The sequence below is a fragment of the Triturus cristatus genome, chromosome 1_1 (genome assembly GCF_964204655.1).
Source record: "Triturus cristatus chromosome 1_1, aTriCri1.1, whole genome shotgun sequence".
Lineage (NCBI taxonomy): Eukaryota > Metazoa > Chordata > Amphibia > Caudata > Salamandridae > Triturus > Triturus cristatus.
The window spans coordinates 279,740,866-279,753,433 of NC_140579.1; positions in this window are offsets into that span (position 1 = coordinate 279,740,866).

Genomic DNA, 12,568 nt, shown 5'->3' on the forward strand with positions numbered 1-12,568 from the left:
CTACATTCCCAGGAGGACAAGACAGGCAGAATGTGGCATGCACCATGCAGTGATGGTCACAGTAAACACAATGCAAGTGAGGACGGCAGACATGCACCACAGCATGCACTGGCTGGGAGACATCAGGCATTCCCCCCCAGGGGACCTCCCCTACAGTACATAGCATGTGTGCCACACCTGGACACAATGCCAGAAGTCACAGTCACAAACAAGGGACACAGTCTGTGCTAGTAGACTCTGCAATCACCTGATACCCTGGTCGGCCATACAGCAGGGGGTACTGTGGGAGGATCACATCCAGCAAAGCCAGGTTCTCCTCCAGGGTGAAAGGCTGTGACCTCTCCACGGACCTTGACATGGTTCCAGGGAATCAGTAGCAGCAGCTGGGTCGTCAATCCAAAGATGTGCAGGCAAGTGCTCCCTCATGGGACCTGGCTGCCTTATATCTGCCTTGCTGGCCTGTTTCATGCACAGGAGTACAGAGTGATTGGTCACTCACATTTGCATCCTATGTTTCCTCCAATCCCTTCAAACCTAGCACAGTCAGTGGGTTCTTATTGTGTTTTTTTCTTGAGCATGATGTCAACTCCAGAACCACATTGCAACAAAGTAGATTCATTCAAACTGACTACTGCTGTGCACCTGCAGAAAAAAATTCAAACTTGGTCTCCATGACAACCAGCATGCATGTAGGCCTTTATACTTGTCCCTCATGTGTCCCCTATGTAATTTGGAGTTTCACACACAGGTACGGTGCGTACCGGGGCCCTAGGGCACCACAAATGCATAGCAACGGCCCGTACAGGCGTGTGTACGGTCCGTACCACTATGAGTACGCATACGCGAGAACACCCATAGTGATAGTGAGCGTACAGGCGTGTGTATGGTCCGTATCACTATGGGTGTTCTCGCGTATGCGTACTCATAGTGATAGTGAGCGTACAGGCGTGTGTACAGTCCGTCTCACTATGGGTGTTCTCGTGTATGCGTACTCATAGTGGTACGGACCGTACACACGCCTGTACGCTCACTATCACTATGAGTACGCATACGCGAGAACACCCATAGTGATAGTGAGCGTACAGGCGTGTGTACGGTCCGTCTCACTATGGGTGTTCTCGCGTATGCGTACTCATAGTGATAGTGAGCGTACAGGTGTGTGTACGGTCCGTCTCACTATGGGTGTTCTCGCGTATGCGTACTCATAGTGGTACGGACCATACACACGCCTGTACGCTCACTATCACTATGAGTACGCATACGCGAGAACACCCATAGTGATAGTGAGCGTACAGGCGTGTGTACGGTCCGTACCACTATGAGTACGCATACGCGAGAACACCCATAGTGATAGTGAGCGTACAGGCGTGTGTACGGTCCGTCTCACTATGGGTGTTCACGCGTATGTGTACCCATAGTGGTACGGACCGTACACACGCCTGTACGCTCACTTTCACTATGGGTGTTCTCGCGCATGTGTACCCATAGTGATACGGACCGTACACGCGTGCGTACGCTCACTATCACTATGGGTACACATACGGCAGCACTCCCATAGTGATAGGGAACATACACAGGCCCTCTGAGCAAATGTACGGTGCCTTTCACACATCACAGTGGTGACAGGCAGCACACCGGAAGGAATAGGGCTGACATACTTGTCCATGGATGGACATCAAGGCATTGTCTGGGCAGTACTACATGTGTGGGGCACAGGTGTGAAAGGCTGTGATGTGGCACATTACTCCTGAGTCGAGAAGGCACCAGATGTATGATGAGATGTGTACAGATGTTATGTGTGACGGTGCAATGTGTGCCAGGCATGCCCTTAACTCCTTTGACATGTGTGCATGTGGTACTGCACACTTGGGATGAGCGTCACTGGCATGGCACAGTCAACAACACACGCAAGTGTCCCCTGATGCCCGCTACGGGGGTTACCACACCAGACATGTCACTACCCACGGTGCACGATGTGACTATGTCATGTATGTGTGGGGTGTCCCCATTAGCTTGATGTTGGTGCTCCCTCAAATGCATCACCTGTTGCAGCAACCAACATGTGTCTGTGTGTAGATGGGCATGGCACACTGTTACGCACACCAGGCCACAAGTGGTATCGGATGTGAGGTGCGTATGTATGCATGTGACACGGAGTAGCGTCACAAGGACATGTCTGCATCCTCTATATGAATGTGTGGTGAGTCATTACATGTACACCTTATTGGCAAGGTGTGTGGGCTGTCCTAGTGTAATGTCATGTGACCTGTGGCTCTAGTGTTCCGCTACCAGTCTCTGAAATCGACAGCCTACTTCTGCTGATGTGTTGATGTATGTCACTCCTGTGTTGCGTCTGGCTGTTCACTTACACTGGGACACAGCTAATCCCATGCCATGGCATGTGGAGGTTTACAATCTCCGTGTGTAGCTGGGTCTTGGTAGGAGTGTCACCTGGCAGCCATACGTGTCCAGGGCATGTGGCACATACCTGACTCCGTATGTCGCATATGTGTATTGACAGATTGACATGTGCTCAGCACCAAAAAATTGTTGTTGTAGTGCACTCACTCTTCCTTGTCACTTCCAAATTACTGCAGAGCGCCGCCTCTTCCCCGAGCAATTCCGGACTTGGCTGACATGCGGGAGAATGACTGTATCCGGTGCTACCGCTTCCCCCAACCGTTGATTGAGGAGTTGACGGCGAGGCTGGCACCACACCTGCAACCGCTGCACAGGTATCCTACGGCACTGACACCCAAGCTGAAGGTAATGGCAGCCCTACATTTTCTTGCCACGGGTACCTTTCAAAATACCATAGCTCATGTTGGTGGCATGTCCCAGAGCATGTTCTGCCGTGTGCTGCATAATTTCTTAGAGGCCATGTTGCTTCACCTGGATGAGTTCATCCATTTCCCAACCCCTGAAATGTTCACTGGGGTCAAGCGTGGATTCTATGCCCTGGGAGGGATGCCCCATGTCATTGGGTCCATAGATGGGACACATGTGGCTTTGGTACCACCACAGGCACAGGAGGTAGCGTACAGGAATCGCAAGCACTACCACTCCATCAATGCCCTTGTGGTGTGTCTGTCCAACATGGTGATTTCACATGTCTGTGCTCGTTTTCCAGGATCAGCACACGATGCCTACATCATGAGGCGTAGCAGGGTGCCTGAGATGATGACGCAGCTGCGCAACGAACGAGCATGTGTTGTTGGTGGGTACACTCTGTCTGTCCTGTATTTTGCGTAGACTTCCAGCACGACCGCTTCTCCTGTCCTACTTATGTGCATGTGCTTTCCATGTAGGGGACGCTGGCTATCCCAACATGCCATGGCTGATCACACCTCTCCGCAACCCCATCACACCGGCCCAGCTCCGCTACAACACCGCCCATGGCCGGACAAGGCGAGTGATAGAGAGGACATTTGGCCTCCTGAAGAGCGGATTCAGATGCCTCCACAAGACCGGTGGCGCCCTCCCATATGCCCCGGCGAAGGTCTGCAAAATCTTCATGGTCTGCTGCATGCTGCACAACATGGCAGTTGATAAAGCTGTGCCACTCATCCTGGATCAAGATGATCAGGACCATCCACCCGTGGAGGACAAAGGGCTTGGCAATGGGGCTAGTGATGTGGAGGATGTGGTTCCACAAGAGGACATCCGGAGTCGGCTCATACGCGACTTCTTTGCTTAGTGGTGAGTACCAGTGTCTGTGTGTGCACGCATTGGTCCCCGTGTGGCATGTGTTGCCATGTGTGTGTCCATCTGCATGTATGGCACGTGAGTCAGAGGTGTGTGTGGATGTGTCACTCGAGTGATGGTGCCAGTGATGAGTGTATTTCCAGTCATAATTGTGACCTAGCATGTTGTCATCCTTACATGTGTCGCGTACATGCACATGCAAGTGGCTGTGCTTTTTGTGGCTGACTTCTTGTGTGTCTCTCATCCCCAGGTACTTGCGCATGCCGTCTGCTGGTTGCATTGTTGTGGCACTGCTATTCCTCATGGACACGTCATCGTGTGCTGACTCAGCGTTATACGCACGGACAAGTTTGGAAGTCTCCTTAGGGTGAGGGATGCATCAGGTGTGTATTGGGTGTGGCAGTTGTTTACGATGTGTGCACACTGCCCCTGTCGATGTTTGGTTCCTCTGCAGACATGTCGCATCACCATGGGACACATGACATGCAACTGGGTACACCTGAATAGATGGTCAGACTTGTTGACAGTCATCAGTGATGGGATTGTGGATTGTGATGATGGCATCAATGTGTGTTACACTGCCCTTGGACACATACGGTTTGTATTGGCTTGACATGGTGTGGGACTTCCACATCAGAGGATCAATGGTGTATGGCAGCCTCTCCGTGAGCAGCAGGGGGTGTTTAGCTGTTAGCCGACCCTTGTGTGCCAGTTCCATGGCTATCACGCATTTGTGCTGCAGAAGGGGGGGTTCCAGTGTTGGACCCACATGTTACTCCACATGACCTGTTCATGTGTACTCCGAGTTGCCTCTGCATTCCCAAATACATGCATAATAAAGGTGTCCCTATGCCTCCAAGGTGCCTCTTCTCAGTCAATGCTGGTGTGTTGCCACGGTGCATCCGGCATGTCTGGCATGGTTTTCCGTGATAGTGGCTATGTGTCTATGTGTAGAGTAGCAAGATGCAAGCTGTTTGTGTGGGATTAGACTGTGTATTGTGCATGATGTCCATGACTGTGTGTGTATTGTGACATGTGCCATCCCCATGCATCCAACGTTGGCCAGGCCACCATTCTCTGCATCCACCTGACTCAAGCTTGCAGGACATGGTTCTGCAACCTGTCCACACATACCTGGGTGCCCCACAGGACACTCCACATGATCCCTGACCTCTGCGCATGGCTGTCGCTGTACTCAAAATGTCTGTCGGCACGGTTGTGCGGCCACCCCCTCAGCTGGTTGGGCCCATCACAGGTGTGTATGGTGCTCCATGTCTGTCTTGCCTAATACAATGTGACCCATGTGTGTCCTGTGCCAGACTCAGGCCCCAGGGTGTGGATGGTTGAAGTCAAATGAGAACTCAGGCATGGTTAGACTTTACAAGACACATGTAGGTAATAATGCAAAATGTAGGCATCTTCTCTTTATGGTGTAACTTTTTATTTTGGTTGGAGTACGTGGGGGGGGGTATGACATGAGGGGCTTTCCGGGTGTGTGGAATCCAAAGTTCACTAGGGGAGTTGGTGTCCTTGCCATTGGAAATCCTCAGAGTCCATGCCACAGTCTTTGTCAACATTGGTCAGACAGTGACCAGCAAGTCCATGTGGCAGAGAATGTCTTTTGCTGCTGTGCTGCTGTTGGTCCAGTGGGCCAGGTGCCAGGCCAGGTGTCCTGGGAGATGGTGCTGTTGCGCTGACCCTCACGGTCTTTTCCGTGGACGACCTGCCCTCCTGCGGGGACCCTCAGAAGCAGGCCGTGACGATGTTTGGGATGCTCCGTCGGATGTCTCCTCCTCCTCCTCATCCCTCCCTGTGGGTGGTGATGTTCTACGCCTGCTGGCACAGGGAGTGTTGCCCATGTTGTCGGCTATCCGACGGAGTGTACTGTGAATTCCCGTGAACACCGTCACGAGCTCAGCCTGTCTGTCCTCCATCCGCCGTTGGTGTCGCAGTAGACAGGCATGTTGCTCCACATGTTGCTGGGCCTGCTGGGTCTTGATCTCCTCGAGGATGGACACAACCTGGGCCATGCCCGTGGTGTCCTGCCGGTATGTGTCCAGGATGTTTCGGACATGGGAATATACCGGTTCCCCAGCCAACAGGTCAGGCTCGCGCCTCCGCCGTCCTCCACTCCCACCACCCCTGCCCACTTGCACCTGGCCTGCCCTTGTGGGCACATCGGGTCTCCGGGACCCCTGAGGGGTGTCATTGGCGTTGTCGCCTGCCTCCTCCTGGGTGCCCGGTACACCGTGTCCCTCCTGGCCAGCCTGGCTGCATTGTGGTGGTGGGGCAGGGATCCTGGGTGTCTCCTGGGATGTGGCAGGAGTGGGGGTGGTGGTTGGCCCAGTTGTACCTGACGCAGGTGCTGCAGGTGGTTGGACACCAGAGGGGCCAGGTTGGTCGGGGTCAGGTTCGTCCACAGAGTGGTGAGAGTCGTCGCTGCCGGTGGGTCCGTCATCCCGCCGAGCCGGGTCCTGTGAGTCTTCCCCCCCAGTGTTGGGGGGTGATCCACGACGTTGACCTGTGTGTGAGAGAGACAATGTTAATTTTGTTCCATGCAACATCCATGTTTCATTCATTTCTAAGTTGGCACATTTCCTCTGGAAATTTGGATATGTCTTGCATTCCACTCACAGTGCACTTGTGCATGGGTATGTCCCTTGGCCACAGCTTTTGCGACTTTACCTATGTGTGGCACAGTCTTACTTGCTGCGTCAATTGTGACTGCAGTCAGCACTGGAATGAGCAGGTGTGGCGAGCCATGCATTGGCGCCTTCCGTGTTGCACTGTACGTGGGCACATGGAGTTGTTCCACACACTTAGATAATGCAGGTAGCTGGCGTTGTGCTCGTGCACAGGTTGACACATGGCCCAGTGTTTTGCCATGGAGAAGAGGGAGGATTCAGGCACTGGCCACCCTTGTCTACATGCACGCAGTCCACCTGCTGACGAGCAGACATTCCCACACCCCCCACGGCTGAATTGGTCTCCCTGTGTGTCCCTTTCTCCCTCCCTCTGTGTGTCAGCCTCCTCCCTCTGTCCGTCTCCCTGTGTCTCCCTCCCTCTCTCTCCCCCTCTCCCTCCGTCTGTGTGTCACCCTCTGTCACCGCAGCCCAGCTTCCTAGGCACACACTTTTTGCAGATCTTTGACTGGCCCTTGGCTTGTTGATGTGAGTTTGTTTCTGATCAGCTGGCACCCATTGGGTGTAGTGTGTGTGTCTGCGCTGCTGCTGTGGTGGTGTGTGCTGCCACTCTTTCACAGTGTTGGCTGTTCATTAGCTGCTGTCATGTGCAAAAACGTGCCGTCACCCCCATGTGTTAATGCAAGGCGTCTGCCATTTGCTGGCAAGTCTTTCCTGTGTGGGGACACACTGTTTGTCTGGCTGTGACCTAGGCCATATGGGCAGGGGGCATTGTTGTCTGCTTCTGAGTTGCACTATGTGATTTTTGTGGCCCACACTCCCGCCATCCGGCTTACCGTGTCTTGTGTTGTTGTTTTCTGTGGCCTGTGACTTTGCATTGTCCAGCTGGGTGCATGGGGCATGGTGGCGCTAGTGGCATGTGCGTGTTCATGGAGTGTGGTGGAGTCATGCGATAGCTTGGGGTGGTTGCGTGCCTGTTTGTGAGTTTGGTTGTGGATGATGTTCCCCCCATGTGAGGTGAGTTGTTTGTGTACTCACCCGGGTCTCGGAGTCCGTCTAATCCATCCACTGCCACCAACGGCAGTATGGCCATCACCCTCTCCTCCCTGGGATGGTAGTGTACGGGTCTGCGGGGCGGCCCTCCTCCAGTGACGTTGGCCTGGTTGTGGTTGTCAGTCATTTTGGCTCGGACCCTCCTCCGCAGATCGTACCACCTGGCTTGGCATTCATGCCTGGTCCTTCTGGTGGCCGCAACAGCATTCACAGCATCAACAATCCTCTGCCACATGGCTGTTTTTTCGGTCATGCAGGTCTGTCTGACCAATGTTCCAAAGAGGTGTGGCTCGACTCTGAGGATTTCGTCGACAAGGACCTCCAACTCTCGGCTGGTGAACTTTGGATTCTTGTTAGTGGGCATGGTGAGGGGTATGGGTGTGGATGGTGGGGGGGTGTGGATGGTGGGGGGGTGTGGATGGTGGGGGGGGTGTGTGGATGGTTGTGGGTGTGTGGGTGTGGTTGTGCAGGTGTGTGTGTGAATGTGATGAGGGGTTGTTTGTGAAGGTGTGTGTGTGAAGGTGTGCAAGTGTAAGGTGTAGTTAAGGTTCAAGGATGGTGCTGTAGGTTGTCTGTGGGGTCTGGCAGCAGTGAGTCTGTTGCAAAGGCTCATGGTTTGTGTGTGTGGGCCCTTTTTATTGGTCCATTGGTGGGTGTGGCTGTGTTTGAAGTTTAGGTGGGTGTGTTATAAGGAGTGGTTGTGTTTTGGGCCTCTGTTTTTGATTTTGGCAGTTGCAGGTCAGTGAATGTGTTGTTTTTGTGCTTGTTGGACATGTTTTGTGGCTTTGTGCCATTCGAATGGTGTATTCTTGTGTTGTTTTGCTTTGTCCTGGTTGTGTACGTGCGTTTTAAGCGTGTGTACGGTGTGTACTTCGGGAATTTCGTTGTACAGTGCTGTCCTTGTGTCTGGCTTGGTACGACTCGTACATGCGCGATGTTGTGTGAAGGTGCTGGTGTTGGGGCCTGGGGTGCGCTCCGTACTTACAATGTTGTGGTGGGGGTACGGTCCATGCATACGTGGGTGGGGGTACGTGTCGTACATACACGGTTGGGGTGGGGGTACGCTCCATGCATACGCGGATGTGGGTACGGGTCGTACATACACTGTTGGGGTGGGGGTACGCTCCATACATACGCGGGTGAGGGTACGAGTCGTACATACACGGTTTTGGTGGGGGTACGCTCCATGCATACGCAGGTGGGGGTACGTGTCGTACTTTCACTGTTGGGGTGGGGGTACGCTCCATGCATACGCGGGTGGGGGTACGTGTCGTACATACACGGTTGGGGTGGGGGTACGCTCCATGCATACACGGGTGGGGGTACATGTCGTACATACACGGTTGGGGTGGGGGTACGCTCCATGCATACGTGGGTGGGGGTACGTGTCGTACTTACACTGTTGGGGTGGGGGTACGCTACATGCATACGCGGGTGGGGGTACGTGTCGAACATACACGGTTGGGGTGGGGGTACGGTCCGTACCTACACGGTTGGGGTGGGGGTACGCTCCATGCATACGCGGGTGGGGGTACGTGTCGTACTTACACTGTTGGGGTGGGGGTACGCTACATGCATACGCGGATGGGGGTACGTGTCGTACATACACGGTTGGGGTGGGGGTACGCTCCATGCATACGCGGGTGGGGGTACGTGTCGTACATACACGGTTGGGGCGGGGGTACGCTCCATGCATACGCGGGTGAGGGTACGGCCGTACATACACGGTTGGGGTGGGGGTACGCTCCATACGTACGCGGGTGAGGGTACGGGCCGTACATACACGGTTGGGGCGGTGGTACGGGTCGTACTTACACTGTTGGGGTAGGGGTTCGCTCCATGCATACGCGGGTGACGGTACGGCTCGTACTTACACGGTTGGGGTGGGGGTTCGCTCCATGCATACGCGGGTGGGGGTACGTGTCGTACATACACGGTTGGGGTGGGGGTACGGTCCGTACATCCACGGTTGGGGTGGCGGTACGCTCCATGCATACGCGGGTGGGGGTACGTGTCGTACTTACACTGTTGGGGTGGGGGTATGCTACATGCATACGCGGGTGGGGGTACGTGTCGTACATACACGGTTGAGGTGGGGGTACGCTCCATGCATACACGGGTGGGGGTACGTGTCGTACATACACGGTTGGGGTGGGGGTACGCTCCATGCATACTCGGGTGAGGGTACGGGCTGTAGATACACGGTTGGGGTGGGGGTACGGTCCGTACATACACTGTTGGGGTGGGGGTACGCTCCATACGTACGCGGGTGGGGGTACGGGCCGTACATACACGGTTGGGGTGGTGGTACGGGTCGTACTTACACTGTTGGGGTGGGGGTACGCTCCATGCATACGCGGGTGAGGGTACGGCTCGTACTTACACGGTTGGGGGGGTTTGCTCCATGCATACGCGGGTGGGGGTACGTGTCATACATACATGGTTGGGGTGGGGGTAGGCTCCATGCATACGCGGGTGAGGGTACGGGTCGTACTTACACGGTTGTGGTGGGGGTACGCTCCATGCATACGTGGGTGGGGGTACGTGTTGTAAATACACGGTTGGGGTGGGGGTAGGCTCCATGCATACGCGGGTGAGGGTACGGGTCGTACATACACGGTTGGGGTGGGGGTACGCTCGATGCATACGCGGGTGAGGGTACGGGTCGTACTTATACGGTTGGGGTGGGGGTACGCTCCATACATTCACGGGTGGGGGTACGTCTCGTACATACACGGGTGTACATACACGGGTGGGGATTCGACTCGTACATAGGAGGGCTGGGGGGTGTTGGGCGCGTATGCGGGCACATGTCTCCATGGTTGCTATAGGAGTTCGGTGCGGATGGTGTTTTTTTCCATACGGTTGTAACATTGGACGCACGGGATGGATCGTAATTCCGCGGTCGAACTTTACTTTTCACATTTGTACGGTAAATCCTCCGGGGACGTGTCGGACACATTTTCCGACCCGAGGACGTGTGGGGAATGATTCCCAATGCGATTCGTATGGACTTTTTCCCATGCGAATCGTGATTGCCAGTTTGTACGGCACTTGTACGATTCGTACGGTAAAAAGACCGGATACGAGTCGTACGGGGATTTTTTTTACCGGACCGTGATCGGCACCTTTTTCTGCACATTTCTGTGGTGGAATGTTCTGGAATCTATGCGGATCCACAAATTTCCACCCACCCCGCATTCCCCAAAGTCTTCCGAGAAAAATGGTACCTCACTTGCGTGGGTAGGCCTAGTGCCAGCGACATGAAACGGCGCACAACGCAACATGGACACACCACAATTTCACAGTGAAAAATGACCCTTTTTTGGCAAAGTGCCTAGCTGTAGTTTTTGGACCCTAGCACTGCCAACGCCTAGGCAAACCTAGCAAACCTCTACATTTTTTAACACTAGACATCCAGGGGAATCTAGGATGGGATGACTTGACTGGCTCTCACCAGGTTCTGTTACCCAGAATCCCTTGCAAACCTAAAAGATTGTCAAAAAAACCACATTTTCCTCACATTTCTGTGGTGGAAAGTTCTGGAATCTGCGTGGATCCACAAATTTCCACCCACCCCGTGTTCCCCAAAGTCTTCCAAGAAAAATGGTACCTCACTTGCATGGGTAGGCCTAGATCCAGAGACATGAAACGGCGCAAAACACAACGTTGACACACCACATTTTCACAGTGAAAAATGACCCTTTTTTGGCAAAGTGCCTAGCTGTAGTTTTTTAACCCTAGCTCTGCCCGCACCTAGGCAAACCTATCAAACCTATACATTTTTTTTTATCTAGACATCCAGGGAAATCCAGGATGGGGTGATTTGACTGGCCCACACCAGAGACTGTTACCCAGAAACCCTAGCAAACCTAAAAAATTGTCCAAAAAAATACTTTTTCCGCACATTTCTGTGATGGAAAGTACTGGAATCTGCGTGGATTCACAAATTCCCACCCACCCCGCATTCCCCAAAGTCTTCCGAGAAAAATGGTACCTCTCTTGCGTGGGTAGGCATAGTGCCAGTGCCATGAAATGGCGCAAAACGCAACGTGGACACAACACAATTTCACAGTGAAAAATGACCCTTTTTTGGCAAAGTGCCTAGCTGTAGTTTTTGAACCCTAGCTCTGCCGGCACCTGGGCAAACCTAGCAAAACTATACATTTTTGAAAACTAGAATCCCAGGGGAATCTATTATGGGGTGATTTGACTGGCTCCCACCAGGTTCTGTTACCCAGAAACCCTAGCAAACCCAAAAAAGTGTAAAAAAAACAACATTTTCCTCACATTTCTGTGGTGGTAAGTTCTGGAATCTGCGTGGATCCACGAATTTCCACCCACCCCGCATTCCCCAAAGTCTTCCGAGAAAAATGGTACCTCACTTGCATGGGTAGGCCTAGATCCAGCGACATGAAACGGCGCAAAACGCAACGTTGACACACCACATTTTCACAGTGAAAAATGACCCTTTTTTGGCAAAGTGCCTAGCTGTAGTTTTTGAACCCTAGCTCTACCCGCACCTAGGCAAACCTTTCAAACCTATACATTTTTTTAAACTAGACATCCAGGGAAATCCAGGATGGGGTGATTTGACTGGCCCCCACCAGGTTCTGTTACCCAGAAACCCTAGCAAACCTAAAAAATTGTCCAAAAAAAACACTTTTTCCTCACATTTCTGGAAAGTTCTGGAATCTACATAGATCCACAAATTTCCACCCACCCCGCGTTCCCCAAAGTCTTCCAAGAAAAATGGTGCCTCACTTGCGTGGGTGGGTCAAGGACCCACGACAGGCAAGGGCCCTAAACCTATTGAGGCAACATCAAAATTACCTATCACAAACCAACCTGGGTTTTGCAAGGGGGGTCCCATGAGTTTTTGGCCCGGGGCTCGGCGGCCATCTAGGGAAACCTATAACACCCACACATTTCTAGAAACTAGACACCTGGGGGAGTCCAACGAGGTATGGCTTGCGTGGGTCGCCCAACATTCTCCTACCCAGAATCCCCTGCAAACCTCAAATTTCGCTGAAAAAAACTATTTTTTTCTCAAATTTCGGAGTGGGAAAGTTCTGGAATCTGCGTGGATCCACAAATTTCCTCCCACCCAGCATTCCCCTAGGTCTCCCGATAATAATGGTACATACCTTGCATGGGTGAATCAAGGA